The sequence below is a fragment of the Colobus angolensis genome, unplaced genomic scaffold (genome assembly GCF_000951035.1).
Source record: "Colobus angolensis palliatus isolate OR3802 unplaced genomic scaffold, Cang.pa_1.0 Scaffold10, whole genome shotgun sequence".
Taxonomy (NCBI): Eukaryota; Metazoa; Chordata; class Mammalia; order Primates; family Cercopithecidae; genus Colobus; species Colobus angolensis.
The window spans coordinates 4,875,115-4,892,065 of record NW_012110919.1 but is presented as its reverse complement, the minus strand read 5'-3'; the positions used below and the strand labels follow the sequence as shown (position 1 = coordinate 4,892,065).

The 16,951-nt window shown below is 37.9% G+C and overlaps 1 protein-coding gene across 2 annotated transcripts in view; it reads right to left on the bottom strand.

Moving 5' to 3' along the window:
- Nucleotides 1-16,951, bottom strand: part of CRADD (CASP2 and RIPK1 domain containing adaptor with death domain) — a 181,232-nt gene that overhangs the window by 71,527 nt on the left and 92,754 nt on the right. The window lies entirely within an intron of this gene.

The following is a 16,951-nucleotide window of genomic DNA, read 5'->3' as shown; positions in this document are numbered from 1 at the left end:
TTAAAATGTATTTAGGAGAAAGAATTCAAACCCAAAAAGAAAAAAAAAAAACAAAACCACAACAACAAAAAAACCCTGTGTGGCTATGAATAGTGGGTTAAGATTTGGCTAATAGACAAAAATAAACAGCAACTTAAATTGTCTTGCAGTTTAACCTGTCAACATTTTATTCTTCATGTACCGAATGAGAGGAAATTACATGACAGAAAGACTGTATTTCAAGAAATCAGCTAAGCATACCAAAGTTTTCCCAAAGGCCTTGACATTGACATGAACAAAGTAAAATCTCTAAGTCTAATAAGTATAGCTAAGCTTAGTTATTCCCTACTCAGCTCCAGGCCTTAGGCTAAGAATAGCAATAAATATAAAAATATCCACCAGTTGTCATTCAACTCGTGCGCATGTGCCAGAATCCCTCGCTTCCTTTCCCTCGCGCTCTGAATCATCAACTAAATTTTCTCTCCCTGCTAAAAGTTTTTTAGCAATTCAAAATAAAATCAGAGGAAAAGTTATTTCTTGGAAAGGTTTAAAAGTGGGTGAGATTCCTGTTTATGTTCTAATCAAGCACAAAGACTAGTTGCTTGATAACCATGGTATTTTCTAAAATGAAGTTTTTAGAGAATAAAGCATATCCAGGATAGTTAATGAAGCACAGTGACAAAAAAAAAGGACATCTGTTTGGTCCAAAATTATTCTGCTATTAGGTCAATACTGAACTACACATGGACTGTCTTGGGCTTCTATACCAAACTGAGCAGTAGCCACCCAAAAATCTTCAAAACAGAACCATAGAGACCTCTGTTCTTTCTGAAGCTGAAAACCTTGGACCTGAAAATAACTAAGAAGATTTGGAGGTCATGGTTTGATTTAGTGTATGCTACGGAGCCACGATGACAGGGAATCAGAAGCAAGGGGCAAGTTCAAAAAGCTGCAAGCACCAGGAAAAACGGGCTTTGGTCAAAAAGTGTGTTGATTTCTCTTTAATTTTCAGGGTATACTGTGTGAGATTAACCCTCGTTCCGTTGAGCTAAATTTTATCCATCAGCACAACTCAGAGGTCACTTTAAATCATAACTTCCTTTTAAACATTCTTATGATATTTACTAGCAAACACATTCCAAAAGAACAGTCACTTCCACTATGTAGAAAGAGCTTAATTGCTAAATTTAAAACTGACTACACTTATTCACAAATGAGGGCCTCATCTTCGTTGGTGACCCCAAGGTCTTCCTTCTCTTTTCCTTGACTCAGCAGCTGAGCTCAGCTTCCTCTCTTTGGCCTTCCTTTTCCAAATGCTGGAGCACAGCAGGCATTTCTAGGTCAGCAAAGGAAACTATTACTGTCTTCCAGGAGAACAGTATCTTCTGTGTATTCAAAGGACTGAACAAGAACAACAAGTCAGAAATTCAGTGTACTAACCTCAGTTCTGACCCTGTCTAGGGCATGGCATCAACTGCCTCTTGTCTCTATTCTGTTAGGGGAAAAAATTCCACCATCCACCCCTATTGCTGATTGTCATCAGCCACCTGAATACCTGGCTCAGCAAAGGCAGAACACCTTCCCCCACCTTCCCTGCCTCGCTGGCTATGGCACTGTCTTCCTGCCCGAACCACAGGCTCATGAGAATGACCATATCCTCATCCTTTCCATCCCATACCATGTATTCTGCCACCACTTATTTTTTAAAATAGTTTTAATGACATAAAATTCACATATTATAAAATTCACCCATTTAAAGTATGCAATTCAGTGGTTTTTAATATATTCAGAGTTGTGCAACCATCACCACAATCTAATTTTAGAACACTCCCATCACTCCAGAAAGAAACCCTTCATGTATCAGGAGTCATTTCCCAAATCCTCCCCACCTCCAGCTCTAAGCAACCACTATCTTCTTTCTGTCTCTATGGATTTGCCTATATGGATATTTCACATAAGTATGCGTGGTATCTTATGACTGACTTATTTCACTTAGCAGCATGCTTTCAAAGGTTATCCACATTGTAGTCTTTATTGCTGAATAACACTCCATTCAGTACTTGATGAACAGTGGGCTGTTTCCACTGCTTGGCTGCTATAAATAATGCTGCTATATACAAGTTTTTGTGTGAACCTGTGTTTTTGTTTCTCTTGGCCACCACTTATTTTTAGTGCCCGCTCTGCTCTTTGTCTCTTCTTCTCTGGTCTCAAGTCCTATCTAAAAAGAAAAAGGCTTAAGAAACAGGCATTCACATACCCTGTGGATAGAATGAAAATGGTACTGCTTTTCTGGAGGACAATTCCCCAATATCTATCAAAATTTTAAACACACACACTCTTCAACCTAGAAATTCCATTGCAAGTCCCCTACAAATAACCCCTTTACAAGTTTGCAGATCACTATAAGGATGTTCTCTGCAGCACAGTGCATAATAAATGCAGACATTAAGAAAATAAATTTAAATACTGTTCAATAAGAATCACAGAAAAGCAGTACAGTGGACCACTATTCTGGTGATTAAAATAAAATAAGGTAGAACTATATAATCGTATGAAAGACTGTTCCATACATTAATTAAATATATCAAATTACAGAAAATGCATATATTAAATGAGTTCTCTCAGATAAAAGCAGATATATTGTGTGTGCTCGAATGTCCATATAAAATTTCTGAAAAGATACTTCTTTGAAGATGAGGATTAAAGGTTTTACAGAAAGAGAAAATTACTTTGCATTTCATGTCCTTTTTGTACAACTTGAATTGTTACTATAAGGATATTTTTAGAATTTAAAAAGTATATTTTAAAATAATAGAAATACTTCCTGGAGTCCTCTGAAACCCTACTGTGAATCAGTTGGGAAGGGTGTGAGAAAATGAATGCCAAGGAGAGAAGAGACACACCAAAGAGGAGCTAATGATGCTGAAAATGAACATCACCTGTTTCATAATCGACCCTTGGCAACCCTGACTCTAATCTCCAAACGGAAAGCATCATAGGATTCTGACTCCTACGCACATTCTCAGCAAGGCACTATGGTGCTATGGAAGAAAGACAGATGTCAGACAAGCTCAGGGTACTAAGCCAAGCTCTGCCATTTACTAACTATAAAACTTTGATTCAATCCCCCTTCTCCAAAAATCCTCTTTGCCAGACTATAGAGTAACCCATGCTCTTTCACCACTATTTAGTAACTATACTAGAGATGCCAACTCCTAAGCATGTCCATCAACCCTACAAAACTCAGCTCTAAATAGCACATCTCACAGAAACCTTTCTGAAAACCAAGACTCCTAATCCAAACCTATATACGTGTTTGCACATCCTCTACACAGGTGTGTGCCCTCCTCTTCATACTGGTACTTAGTTTACTGTTATTTCATGCATCTTACCCCTGCCCCTACAAATTCTAAGGGCATGTACCCAACCAAAAACTATTGGGCACATTGGGTCTAAAACTTGCTGGCATGTGATAAAATATTGCTTGTTGATGTTTGAGCTGTATCCAGAAGGTTATTTTATTAATTATTTACTGATAAAAACTTGACAAAATCATAGATGAATGGTAAATGTGGGCAACAAATGCTCACAGGAGCACTGATCATCATTTTGGGTTTTTGTCAGTTTTTTCCTTTCATTTTTCTCAATGCACATCCACAACTAGCCGAGGTTATTTACACCAACTACACAAACACAAGTGTGTGTATTTCAGGACAGATCAAATTCCCAACAAACTGTGATTCATTCTTCAAGACCCTGCCTCCATGAAGCTTTCCTTATGGCCTCTCCCTCCCCACCCTAGCAGCTGGTCCCTTCCACCTTGTTGCTTCCTTGCTCCTCATTTCATTTAGTCATTATTGTGTAAATGTTTGACACCTTCCTTAGGCTGTGAACATCCCAGTCTTACTCATCATTGCATCCATATAACCTTGGATGATCTGTCACACATAGAATGGGACTAAAGAAAAGCTATTTAAACACATGAGTGAGTGAGTCAAGATTAATTTTCACTCTCAGTACAAATTACTGAGAAGTTGTAGAGCCTCCAGCCCTGAGGGTATATCTATCCTACTACCCTAAAATACCAAACCTCTCCTTCCCCAAAGAAAACTGAAGTCTACCTATAATGATCAGAATAACATCCTTAACCCCCCTCCCACCTCCTAACCCATCTTCACATTCCAAAAGGCAAGGGCAACCCTATGGCAGAAAACAATGACATTTTAAATAATTAAATGCAGAATAAATAGCAGCATTTGGGGAAAGTGGGTTCAAGTTCTGGTCCTGCCACTAAACAGCTGGATGATCTTGCATTGGCCACTAAATTCCTCAGGCCCTCAGGCTCCTCATCCATAAAAGAAGGGGTAAAACCTCTATCACTTCCAAGGCCCCCATCAGCTCTAATACTCTAGGAATCTATGAAGAAGAAAATTCATTTCATTTTTTTCTTCCTTTCATTTATTCAACAAGTATTACTGTATGTTTGTGGTGGACTACATAGTGATGGACTATGTGTTTATTAAACAAATCCATTTTGGTTTTCTCTTAAGCACAAATTTCCCAGGTTCACTTGAAAGTAGCTACAGCAGCCAAGCACAGTGGCTCACACCTGTAATCCTAGCACTTCAGGAGGCTCAGGTGGGTGAATCACTTGAGCCCAGGAGTTCAAGACCAGCCTGGGCAACAAGGTGAAACCCCATCGCTACAAAAAATGCAAAAATTAGCCAGGTGTAGTGGTGCACACCTGTAGTCCCAGCTACTTGGGAGGCTGAGGCAGGAGGATCGATTGAGCCCAGGTGGTCAAGCCTGATCACACCATTGCACTAGAGCCTGGGCAATAGAACAAGACCCTGTCTCAAACAAACAAACAAACAAACAAACAAACAAACAAAAAAACAACTCACAAAGTAGGTATGGCTATGAGTTCTAGCCAATGCAATCTGAGTGGAAGCAATGTGCCCTACCTCCAGCCTGGCCTCCTGCACAATCCATGCTCACTGTCTCCCCTCTCCTGCCAGTCAGAGATAGATGATTCAATGAGAATTCCAAGGCCTTCGAAAATGACAAGGCCACTAGATGAAAGATGTCTGGGTCCCTGAATGTCTGCATGGAGCAAAGCCCTCCTTTCTTCCAGCAGGAAATAACCTGTATTAGTCTGTTTCACACTGCTGATAAAGACATATCTGAGACTGAGCAATTTACAAAATACATTTAACAGACTTACAGTTCCACGTGGTGGGGAGGCTTCACAATCATGGCAGAAGGTGAAAGGCACACCTCACACGGCAGCAGACCAGATAAGAGAGCTTGTGCAGGGAAACTCCCCCGTATATAATCATCAGATCCCGTGAGACTCACCACCACCAGAACAGCACAGGAAAGTCCTGCCCCCATTATTCAACTACCTCCCACTGAGTCCCTCTCGCAACACCTGGGAATTCAAGATGAGATGTGGGTGGGGACACAGTCAAACCACATCATAACCTATGTTAAACCACTGAGATTTGGAGTTCTTTGTTATAGCAGAGTGCCTACTCTGACTTACATAAGACATATTGCATATGCACTGTCAGCTTTAACCCTCTTAACAACCGGACTGGTAAATATTACTATTTATATTTTACGGATGAGGAAATTGAGTCTCAGTGAAGGGAAGCAACTTGCTCAACATCACACTGCTTCAAAGTGGCACAGGCAACATTTGAACCTATGCATCTCTAACTCCAAAGTTCATCTTCTTCATTTTTTGGGAGATGATTGCTACCAAAGCTCCTCTACACTTCCCTCCTTGCTCCTGGGTACCCTTCCCAGTTGCAAACAGTTCCTGCAGGTGCCGCTCCTACATAAATACACTTGCTACTGAGAAGCAGCACAGGGCACGATAAGCAGGCCTAGCTACGAAACCAGAGGCAAAGGAAGGCCAGAACCAGGCTTTGCTGTCCAGTGCAACCCTGGATCTGACTCAATCAGTCTGCGAACAGTAGAAGATTGAAGCTCCTACTAAGCCCATATCTTCAAAAATATCAATAATATGCTCTAGGAAATAATCCAGAGATGATTACACTATTTTAATTTTCTCTTAAAAGAGTCAATCTAACATCATTAAGAGTGACATTTAAATGCTAATTGAAAAAGCACTGTTCCCATGTCTCTAGACAAGTATTTGCATGTTAATTAATTCTGGGCATAAGAAGACCGGTTTCCAATATGAGGTGTCAGAAGAGAGAGTTTCTCTTTGCAGAGGAAGATAAAAGGCTATGGCATAGACATTATAAATTACCTGGTTTCAAGAGTTCTAAAAAGAAAATAAGCTATCCTTTGCAATGCAAATTCATATTGCCTCTTTTGTAAAGGGCACATTCTAATGAAAGGGCCAAAATATAGATTTCCAACTTCAATACTCTTTTAATGTAGTGCCCTCATCACAGATCAAAATAGCTTTTACCAGAACAGTGGCTAACGAGCTCATAAAGACTGTCAATATGGGAGACAGAAACCTAATGCCCTAGAAGCCAATAAACCACAAACACACTCTGAACAGTCACAAAGGATGTCAACTTGATTTTTTCAAACAACAAACCATTTCTTTCTAAAAGGAGTCATGCAAATTAGTACAAACTCACAAACCACAGGACTCAGAATGATGGCCATTAGGCTGAATATTTTATAAATCAGGTTACCTCGAAAGGCGATAATTTAAATAAAGCATTCATTCAACTTGCTACGCTTACACTATATTTGTTGGCATTATAATTTCTATGGTATAACTTTCACTGTTGCACTATTGCTTTTCATATGTGATCTCACCTTAAACCTGGAAGATAAATAAGTGTGCCCACTATACAGATGAAGACATTAAGACTCAGAGAGAATATATGTTTTAATCAAGATCATGGAGGTAAAGAGCAGTGAGGTCATGTCTAGAACCCAGTTTTCTGGATCTAATTTCTATGTTCTTTCCATGCAATTATATTATCTTTCTTCTACTTCATTTAGTTACTGATTGTCCCTGCTACTAAGTTCACTATTGCTATGATATTCCTAAATGTGCAGAGGACATAAACATTCAGGGAATAATCACATTTCAAACAGGCTTAACAAGGTTTTCTTTTTGTGCTCTTCTGTAAAGGTCCACCCCAGTAACAAAAGTATACTGATTAATTCATTTATCACACAGACATATGTTGTAAATACACGTGACAAGGGATTATGTGTGGTATAGAAAGAGCAATTATTAATTAACAGGAAAATATAAAAACACTGAGCAAAAGCCATGAAAAAGCTATTCACAAAAGAACTACAAATGGCCAGATGAAAACTAGTTCACTGTCAATAGTAATTTAAAAATTCAAATGGAAAATACAGTGAGATATTCTCCAGGTTCAACAAGAGTGGGTGAATGTATCATAACTCTGGGAGAGAGTTTAAAATGATAGAACTCACTGGGGAATATGAAGGTGCATGCTGTATGATCCAGAAATTCCAGTTTCGGGAATCAATTCCAAGGAGACAAAAAGGCACTAAAATACGTATATTTGTGGATGTTCATAATCACATTGTTTACAACAATGAAACAAAACAAAAACAACATAAGTTTACAACACAAGGAGATTAAATTTTTATGTTAACCAAAACATATTCTATAGCCATTGAAAAGAATTATGTTAAAGGTAAATAACTAAAACATAAAACTTTGAATGAATTACAGAAAACCCAAATAAATGGAAAGATACTCTATGTACAAAGACGAAGATTCAATATTGCAAAGACATCAATTCTCTTAGAGATTTGATTGTAAAAGCAATTGATCTATAGATTTAAAACAATCTCATTAAAAAAATCTCTGCAAATCTGAGTGTGTCTCTGTGTGTATTTGTGGAAATTGACAAGCTGTTCGAAGCTGTTCTAATATTTTCATTTGGAAACGTGAAGGATCAAGAATAACCAAGAATCTCCAGGAATTGGTGAAAAGAAAATGTAGTCCTCAGTCTACTAAGCTACAGTAATCAAAGTATGTGTTATTAGCTCAAGGGAAATACACTAGTGGAAGAGAATAAGCAGTCCACAGCTGGACCCATTCATATATGGATATTTAATTTATGTTATGAAACAGATTGTATGGCAGGGCAATGGGGAATGGATGGTATTTTTGATAAGTGCTGCTTGAGCAACTGGATATTAATATAGCATAAAACGGAACTTAACCCTAACTTTTCAACATACACGAAAATTAATTCCATGTGGACTGTAGACCTAAATGTGAAAGGTAAAAGAATAAAGTTGATAAAAGATAACAGAGGAGGATATCTTCATGACCTTGGGCATAAGTGAAGATTTCTTGAACAAGACTCAAAAAGTACTAACAACAAAGAGAAAGACTGGTAAGTTGGACAACATTAAAATTGGGAAGCTCCATTAACCCTATTAAGAGAGCAGTAAAGGCAAGCCACAGAGTGGAAGAAGACATTGCTAACACATATAACCAACAAAGGAACTTACATCTAGAATATATAACGTACAAATAAATGAGAAAATGTCTGACAGTTCTACAGAAAAGTAGGCAAGAGACAAATACTAAACAAATACTTCAACATGCCCATCCAAAAGACATCCAAATGGTCAATAAACATATGAAAATATGCTTATAAGCCAACAGGAAAATGCAAATTAAAATCACAAGAGACTATAACAGGTCTACCAGTTTAGATAAAATCAATTAAGACAGACAAAACCAAGTGTTGCCAAAGATAGGGAACACCAGTAACTCACGTAAATTGATGATGGTATTGTAGATTAGTGCAATCACTTTCACAGTATTCCCTAGAGCTGAACACACACATATCCTATCACCTACCAATTCCATTCCTAAGGCATATAAACAAAAGAATAACTTTGAAACCTGCACACATATGCCAAAAGACATGTACAAGAATGTTCATAGCAACATTTTTCATAATAGACCCAAGCTGGAAACAACCCCAATGGCCATCGACAATAGAATGGAGGGCCAAGCGCGGTGGCTCATGCCTATAATCCCAGCATTTTGCCAGGCTGGGGCGAGTGGACCACTTGAGCTCAGAAGTCCGAAACTAGCCTGGGAAATATGGTGAAACCCCACCTCTACGAAAAATGCAAAAATAATAGCCAGGCATGGTTGCGCATACCTGTAGTCCCAGCTACTCAGACAGCTAAGTTGGGGGAGGATCATTTGAACCTGGGAGGTGGGATTGCAGTGAGCTGAGATTGCGCCACTGCACTCCAGCTTTGGCAACAGAGCGAGACCCTGTCTCCAAAAAAAAAAAAAAAAAAAACAACAGAATGAGTAAATATTATGGTATGTTCTTTCATATGAAATAATAAACTGCAATGAGAATGAATAAACAAATAATACATGTGAAAAACATGGATGAATCTCACAAACAAATATTGAGTAAAGTAAGTAAAAAAAATCAAAAACTACTGACATTTCATTTATGTAAAGTTCAAAAACAAACATTATAATGTTAGATTCAAAATAGCTATTATCTCTGGTGGGGAGGAGGAGGCCATGGGAGGCTTCTGGGGGTAGTGGAAATATTGTTGCTTGACCTAAGTAGGGGGACAGTAAATGGATGTGTTCACTTTGTGATCATAAACTGAGCTGTACACTTAGGATCTGCACACTTTTCTGCATGTATGTTATATTGCCATAAAATGTTTTAATCTATATTTATTGGCTTGAAAACATGTTCATGATGTATTACGTGAAAAAAGCTGTTTAGCAAATTACGTTATTCTTTTTTGAGATATACAGAGTAGAAGCATTCTTATCTAACACATTTAGGATCAGAAGTTAATTGCTTAATTTCAAAAGCTAGTGAAAGTGAGGATTCATAAAAAAAAAAAACCACCTGCTGCCTAAAACATTTTATTTTAACTTTAACACTGAGGACTTGAGTATTTGCTGGCTAGAATTCCACATAATCTTTCCTGCATAAATCATATCCATAATCTATCTTCTTCTCTATTTTCAGTTTCAATTTCTTTAACATGAAACAAAAATTTAAATACACTTGTGAAGCAATATGAATGTTGAATCCTTTGTGACTTTTAACATTTATTTTCAAATCTTTCAGTTATTCCACCTACTCTGAATTCTACAGCAATTGTTTTAGAGATTTGTTTTTATCACATTTTGCTAAAGCATTCAACCTAATTTATTGGCAACGACTCTATTTTTATACTCATATTTCATTGGTTTACGTAATATTTAATTAGATTACAGAATTACAGTAAGTTCGATTGGCATAAACAGTACTAAGAAAAAAACAAATGGCTCTTAGTAAGCACACAACTTTGGTTCTAAGAAAGAGAAATTTATTAGCAGAATGCATTTAGCCTTCAGAGTGTTTCCAATGTATATACTTAATTCTTTGCATAAAAAACAAGGAAAGATATACTCCAAAATATCAATACTGGTTTATCTTAATTGAAGGAGTTTTTGGTGGTGTTGAATTGAATATGCTTGTGTGTATTTCTTCGGAAGACTTGTATTGATTGCATTTAAAATTACATCTTTTCAGGTCATAAGAAGCTTAGAGCATTCTGTGGCATACTGCTGAAGAGTGGTAGTGGTTGGAGGAAGCAGATGGCATGAACCCTGCCTTCCTCTAAGTGGGTGTGAAATGTAATGATTCAGGCTTTTAAATTAAATGCATAAAGATTCAAACCCCAGCTCTGCATTTACTTAGGTGTATATCCTTGGGTGTGTCTCTCCTCTAAAACTTAGGTTTCTCATCTGTAAAATGGGGATAATGGCACCTACTGCTAACAGTTGCTGTGAAAATTAATGTGATAATTTAGGATCCAAAGCCCTAAACACATGACCTGACACACGATAAACCTCCATGAATGTTAGCTTAAAAAATGACAAGAGTATCTAATAGAGGACACAGAATAAATGTATACATGATATAACCAAATAAATGCAAAGCATCACAGCACAGCCTACTGGCAACTGAGGAAACACAAAGTGAAACAAGGGACCTGAGAGAAATGAGGCCAACCAGGGAAGGGGTTTATCCAATAGAAGAAGTGGCTCCAATTAAGGCTTAAAGGAAGTGAAGAACAGAAATGAACAGTTTAATATTTCAACCAATCTCTGGAAGGAAGAGGATATGAACAAATATCACTTGCACATGGCTGGAGCTTGGAACATACAGAAAAACATGCAGAAACCGGATCCTTTGTGAATGTGAGATTTAATATTTTAGAAAGCACAGGCAATGGGCTTTTTCCCTAGGACCAGACAGAAAGGACAAGGCCTGAGGGTCTGTTTGGGTACATGTAAGAGGGAGAACATCCTGGAAATGTGTCCATGCCCATTTGAATATCTGTTACTTGAAACCACAAGTCCTTGGCACACATATTTCTATTCTAAGTTAGGCCAGCTATCTCTTGAGAGTCCCTAAAGGAAAGTTTCATTCCTTTAATCAACACATCTTCCTCTGCAGTGTTCCAGGCACTGTTCTAGGCACTAGGAATAGAAGGTTGAATAAACAAGCTCAGTGTCTTCAGGAGCTTACATTCCAAATAGAAAGTCTGACTCTTTATCTTCCAGCAAAGGATGGCTGATGCCATTAATACTAAAAACATCTGTCTTCTGAAACAGGTGCAGTTCTCAAGAAAGAGAAGCAATCGACCAATCACCAGGACCAGTTTTGCCTTAGAGTTAATTTTAACCTCTACTGAAGGTCAAATGAAAGCTAGAAAAAAGCATTAGGAGCACTGCCAATTCAATAAAGGGACTGCAGGGCATTGCCAGAGAAAAATCCCAGTGTGGCCAGAGGAAGTTTGAACAGTTCAAATCAGATAACACAGCTCAAAGGGCAACTCCAAAAAAGTATACTGTGACAGGTGACAATTGGGAATCTATTAGCTTTTGTTTCAATCAGAAAAAGCAGTATCTTTAATTATGTTAGTATTCCATTATTACATTCTCATCACTAAAGGACTGCACATTTTTGGCTAAATCAGGTGTAGCAAAAGACACTGCAATGGGGCAGGAAGGGCCGAAGAAGACACTGCATGGTGGCACAGTCTGTCTGCTAAGCTAAATCCCAGAATCTTAAGATTTACTAAGGAACGCTTGGGGAAAAAGAGTCTCAAAAATAGCCAGAGACTTAGTAACTTGACTGGTGTAAGCTGTCAGAGGATGAATGATGACAAGTAGAACAGGCAGGCATTTTGAGTTTTCCATATTTACCAGCTATATCTCAAAAATAAGATTTCTTGTAGAATGTTTTCCCTTCAAATATGAATAATTTAAAGATCTAAACAAATGTTCCTCAGAAGGCAATAAACTACCTTTTTAAGGAATGTCAATTTCAATCACTTTCAAAATGCTTCTGTTAGTGGTTCTTAAATTATGCCTCCCAGAATTATTGGTTGGAGTTCCTCAAGCTGGATCAAGGTATTCTGCTAAAATCATACATGACAGTCTTTTACTAATTCACAGAAGAAAAAAAAAAAAAAACAACCTTAATAAAACATTCTCAGCTTTAGTATTTTCCCCTTAATTTTTATCTAAAACCTGTGGCACTAACTAATGCTTTTCCAAAGAATGCTAACAGAAGACATGAGGACAAAGAATAAATAAATTTTACTGGAAAAAGAAAAAAAGATAAATAACCTGTCATGCTTAGTCCAGCACCTTGTTACCATCTACAGGTGTGACTGGAGTTGTGCTTTTAATATTGCAAATTCTAACTCAATCCTAGGAGGGCGCACCCAGGAGCCAGCTCATGCCCTCTCACCCTCAATAAAGAGGCTTACCTTCTCCCCACACAGCTGCATTGTGGATCCCATTGTAACGCATGGGGAATATTACTGATTATTGGGAAAAATTACCGCTCCAGGAAATAGACGACCTCAGGTATACTTTCTGAATCTATACTTTCGGCATCTATAAAATGCTTACTTCACATAGGGCTAAATGGATCCTGTACTCCAAAGAGCAGTGTAAACTGCCAAGTGCTATGCAAATGTACACCATTATTATTATTATTACTATTAATATGATTTACTAAAACTTCCCTGTAAAAACAAAAAATCAGTAACTCCCGCTTGACCTCTCTCTAAATAACTCTTCCAAAAGCCCTTTACTCTCTGAGCTGCAGGCAATTTGTGATAAAATAATGTTTCCCTTCAGGCATAACAAGTGCATCAAACTATTCATTAATAATGTCAAAAATATTGAGTCTGTTTTGCTCTCTGGAATGGACCTAGACTACATGTTAGATTTCTGATGCATAACCACGCTCAATATTTTAAATTTCCATTCAGCCATATCTCAACCACTTTCTCAGTAAGAAAAAAAAAAATTCAGAATTTCTGAATTGGAGAAATTTAATTATCTCAAGTTCATTCCTCCATGGGAAATTTTTTCCCAAATAATTCAAAACTGGATAGATGCCTTTCATTTATATAAAGAGGATAAAGAAGCATGTATCCTCTTTACCACACTCACAGAAAGTTAAGTCCTATAATTTCTCCTCACAGAAAAATGTATCACAAAAAAAATCATTAGGAGAGAAAAAATGAATTTTTATATATTTCTGTGAAAGCAATTCCACTCCCTGTAGACAAAAAAACAAAAATATGATTACTAAATATCACAAAGCATTCCACAATTTGGAAGAAAATTGTCATAAGGATCCCACCATGTCTTCCCTAGCAGGAAGGTCAATTTCCAGAGCAACTGAGACTCTTAAACCCTGTGGCCTTCTTGTTAAATGAGAGAAAGTGGGTTTCATGGGTGGCCATGAAAAATTTAAAAGAAAGAAAGACCTAGAAAGAGCATGAAGAAATGTATCTGAAACTTTGAGATGACTTTATTGTATTCAAATCTATCAATACGAGCACTAAGAAATCATCTTCTGTATACCCTTTGTCAATCAAAAAGCACCACCAACCAACCAGCTGCACAAACAAGAAATGCTGAAGTTACCCCGAAGTCCTCCTTCTCTCTCATCTCCCACATCAAGCCCTGTTCTCTTGTATCCCTAAACATTTCTAGAATTCTCCCCCTTCCCTCCAGCAACTCTGCCATGGCCACCTCTCACCAGGGTTAGTGCAATAGCCTCCAAACAGATCTCCCTGCCCCCAGTCTTGTCACTTCCAATTCACTGCTCACAGAGCAGCCAGAGTGACCGTTCTTAAGCAAAAAAAAAAACCCTGATCATATCTGATCCTCTGATGAAAATAACTCCCCAGGAAAAACATCCTAAAACCATAATGTGATTTATAAGACCCTTGAAAATGTAAACCGTGCTAATGGCTCCAGCATCGTCTTGGGACCCTGGCTGGCTCTTCACACTCTGTCTGCCCACCAGACTGAATAAAATTTCCTGAACCAGCCAAATCCTCTCTTTGTTTCTGGGCTGCAGGAATGATAGAACAACCAAAAGAAATTGGGTTTATTTCTCTCATTTAACAAGAAGGCCACAGGTAGGCAGCAGCAGATACTCATGAACATTTCTGTGGTTTCAGAGCCAGTGGATCTTCACCATCCTGACACTATACTGACCACATGTCATCCCTGAGATGGGGGGACCCTGGAGTCCCCTTCTGCCAGGGGGCTTGGGGATTGTGAGCACAGCCTGGGACCAAACTTATACATATGCACACAAATCAAAATGTTGCCTGTGCAAAAAGCAAGAAGACAATGTCTTCCCAATTTTACATTTTTTTTTTTTTGCATTTAAAAGTAGGTAACATTCAATCCTTATTCAAAAGAAATATCAGACAAAAAAGAAAAAAAATGAAGAGGAATTTCTAGACTTTTATTCAAAATGCTAATAAGAATTAAAAGAAGAAAAATAAGTATATATTTGTTATTCATTAGACTCTCATTATTTCAAGTTCAAAAACTCAAAATGAGGGAGGCAGTTTATCCATATGAAAAAAAAAGAAGAAAATATTGACTTGACTTTCAGCCCCCTGAAACTGAGCTGTGAATTTGCTCTTTTCCTTTGAGCAGATTTTTTTTAATAGAGAGGAAGTTAGTTTCCACTCACTTTTTTCTCTTGGGTCACCCCAAGTTCATACCAAGGACTCAGAATGTAAAGCCATAAAAGAAAACAGCAACGATGATACTAGAAATACAGAACCAAGAGCTTTAGATCCAGAGGGGTAGCATAATATGGCAGGAAAAGGTCAGGTCAGAAGTCAGCTCTACCTCCTATTTGCTGTCTGGCCTACAACAGGCTGACTCAGCCTGAATTCCAGCCTCTTCATCTGTTAAGGGAGGAAAAGGCTCACCTTACAGAGATGTGAGAAAACAGATGTGAAGTTCTAGCATAGTATAGCACTAACACAATATTATCACCATTCTCTAAGTGCTGGAGGGTTCAGAGTTGCTTACGTTTTAGCCACCAATACTCCAATCAATGAGAAGGCAAATATCTTAGGAAAAGCAAACCTCATTCACGTACTACTCCCCACCAGTCAATGAGACCAGCACAGTTCCAGCCTCCCCACAGGGAAGTTGACTTGTTTTTGTCTTGTTTAGCTTACCTGTTCTTTACTGTTTTAGCACTTGGAAAAGGATAAATTTTACAAATGAAAAAATAAGAAAAGCTATATATATGTTAAAAAAAACAAAAAAAAGTATGATGCTATATCTGGAAGGGTTTATAGGAAAGGAGTCATAGCACTGCCTCTGGAAAGGAAAACTGAGGGACTGGGGACAGGAATAGAAAGAAGAACTTTGGCATTTTTAACTTGAGCATATGTTAGCAGTCCCAAATAAGTAAATTTTAACTATTAGCACATAACAGTAAATAAAGGTCTCTATATCATTTAAGGTTCAGCTCAACTTTCAACTTGCCTCAACCAAATATTTGCAAGGCAAGCCCTATTGCCCATCAGGCCTTTAATGACCTCATGGCTTTTCCTGCCTGACCTCTCCTTTCTTTGAATGTCTACTGCCCTCATCTCCATAAGTTGGCTTCCAATTATATCTAATGTAATTGTTTGTTAACTGGTTCAAGAAAGCCAGACATATCTCTCCAATGGACTACAAACCCCTTAAAGACAAGGAAGAAGCCTTCTGAATTCCTTATTGCCCTCAGCCTCATCCCAGAAATGAAGACAATAAATTCTTATTGATGAATCACTTGCCTGATGTAAGCCCCAGAGTAGAAGCTGCAATTACTCACATAGGTCCGTTTTCTTTATTTAGAAGCTATCATGATGCAGATCAGAAAAGGCAGACTATCACTTTAAAGATGAGGCTTTTATTTAGTTTAAAAAAGATTTCCAGTTATTAACCTTTTCAAATTTATGTTAAGCTTATTGGGCTCTTCCTTCTGCTGAGTTGAATCTTTGTTTTAGTTTTTTATTGAAGTAGGGTAGTATTTCCTTTAAGATTAGAAGGAAACAAAGCAAAGCACAGACGATGGCAGGAAAGCAAAGCTCATCCTTTGACACCACAATTTTCTGAATCTGCAGTATTCATCCTCCTTTATATTAAAGCATAGGCAGAATTTTTCTGAAAAATCAGCAAGAAATCCATCAGGGCTCAAAGTATGCTAAGCAATAGAGAATTAAAGTTGGGAAAATTATTGAGAATTTTCTCTCTATTCCTCTTTGTCATGAAATGAAACTAGTGCTCATAATACCAATTTGGTCACACAGTGAATTTTGCTGAAAATAGACAGAGAGTCCATACTAGGCAACTCAACCTACTAGTGCTATAATAGAGGTATGAACTTAAAGAGTTGTAGGAAGTGTGAGCTGTGTCTTCCAGGAGTCCAGGACAATGGGAAGGAGATGACAACCCAGGTCTGCTGATCCTCCTCCCACCTGTACCACCAAAACCGTCCTTCCTTTAGTTGTCCCCAATTCTATAAATGGCCACTCCACCCACCCAATTGTTCTGGTCCCTAAACAATCAGTCATCCTTGATTTATCTCTTAGTCTCATTCCTCAC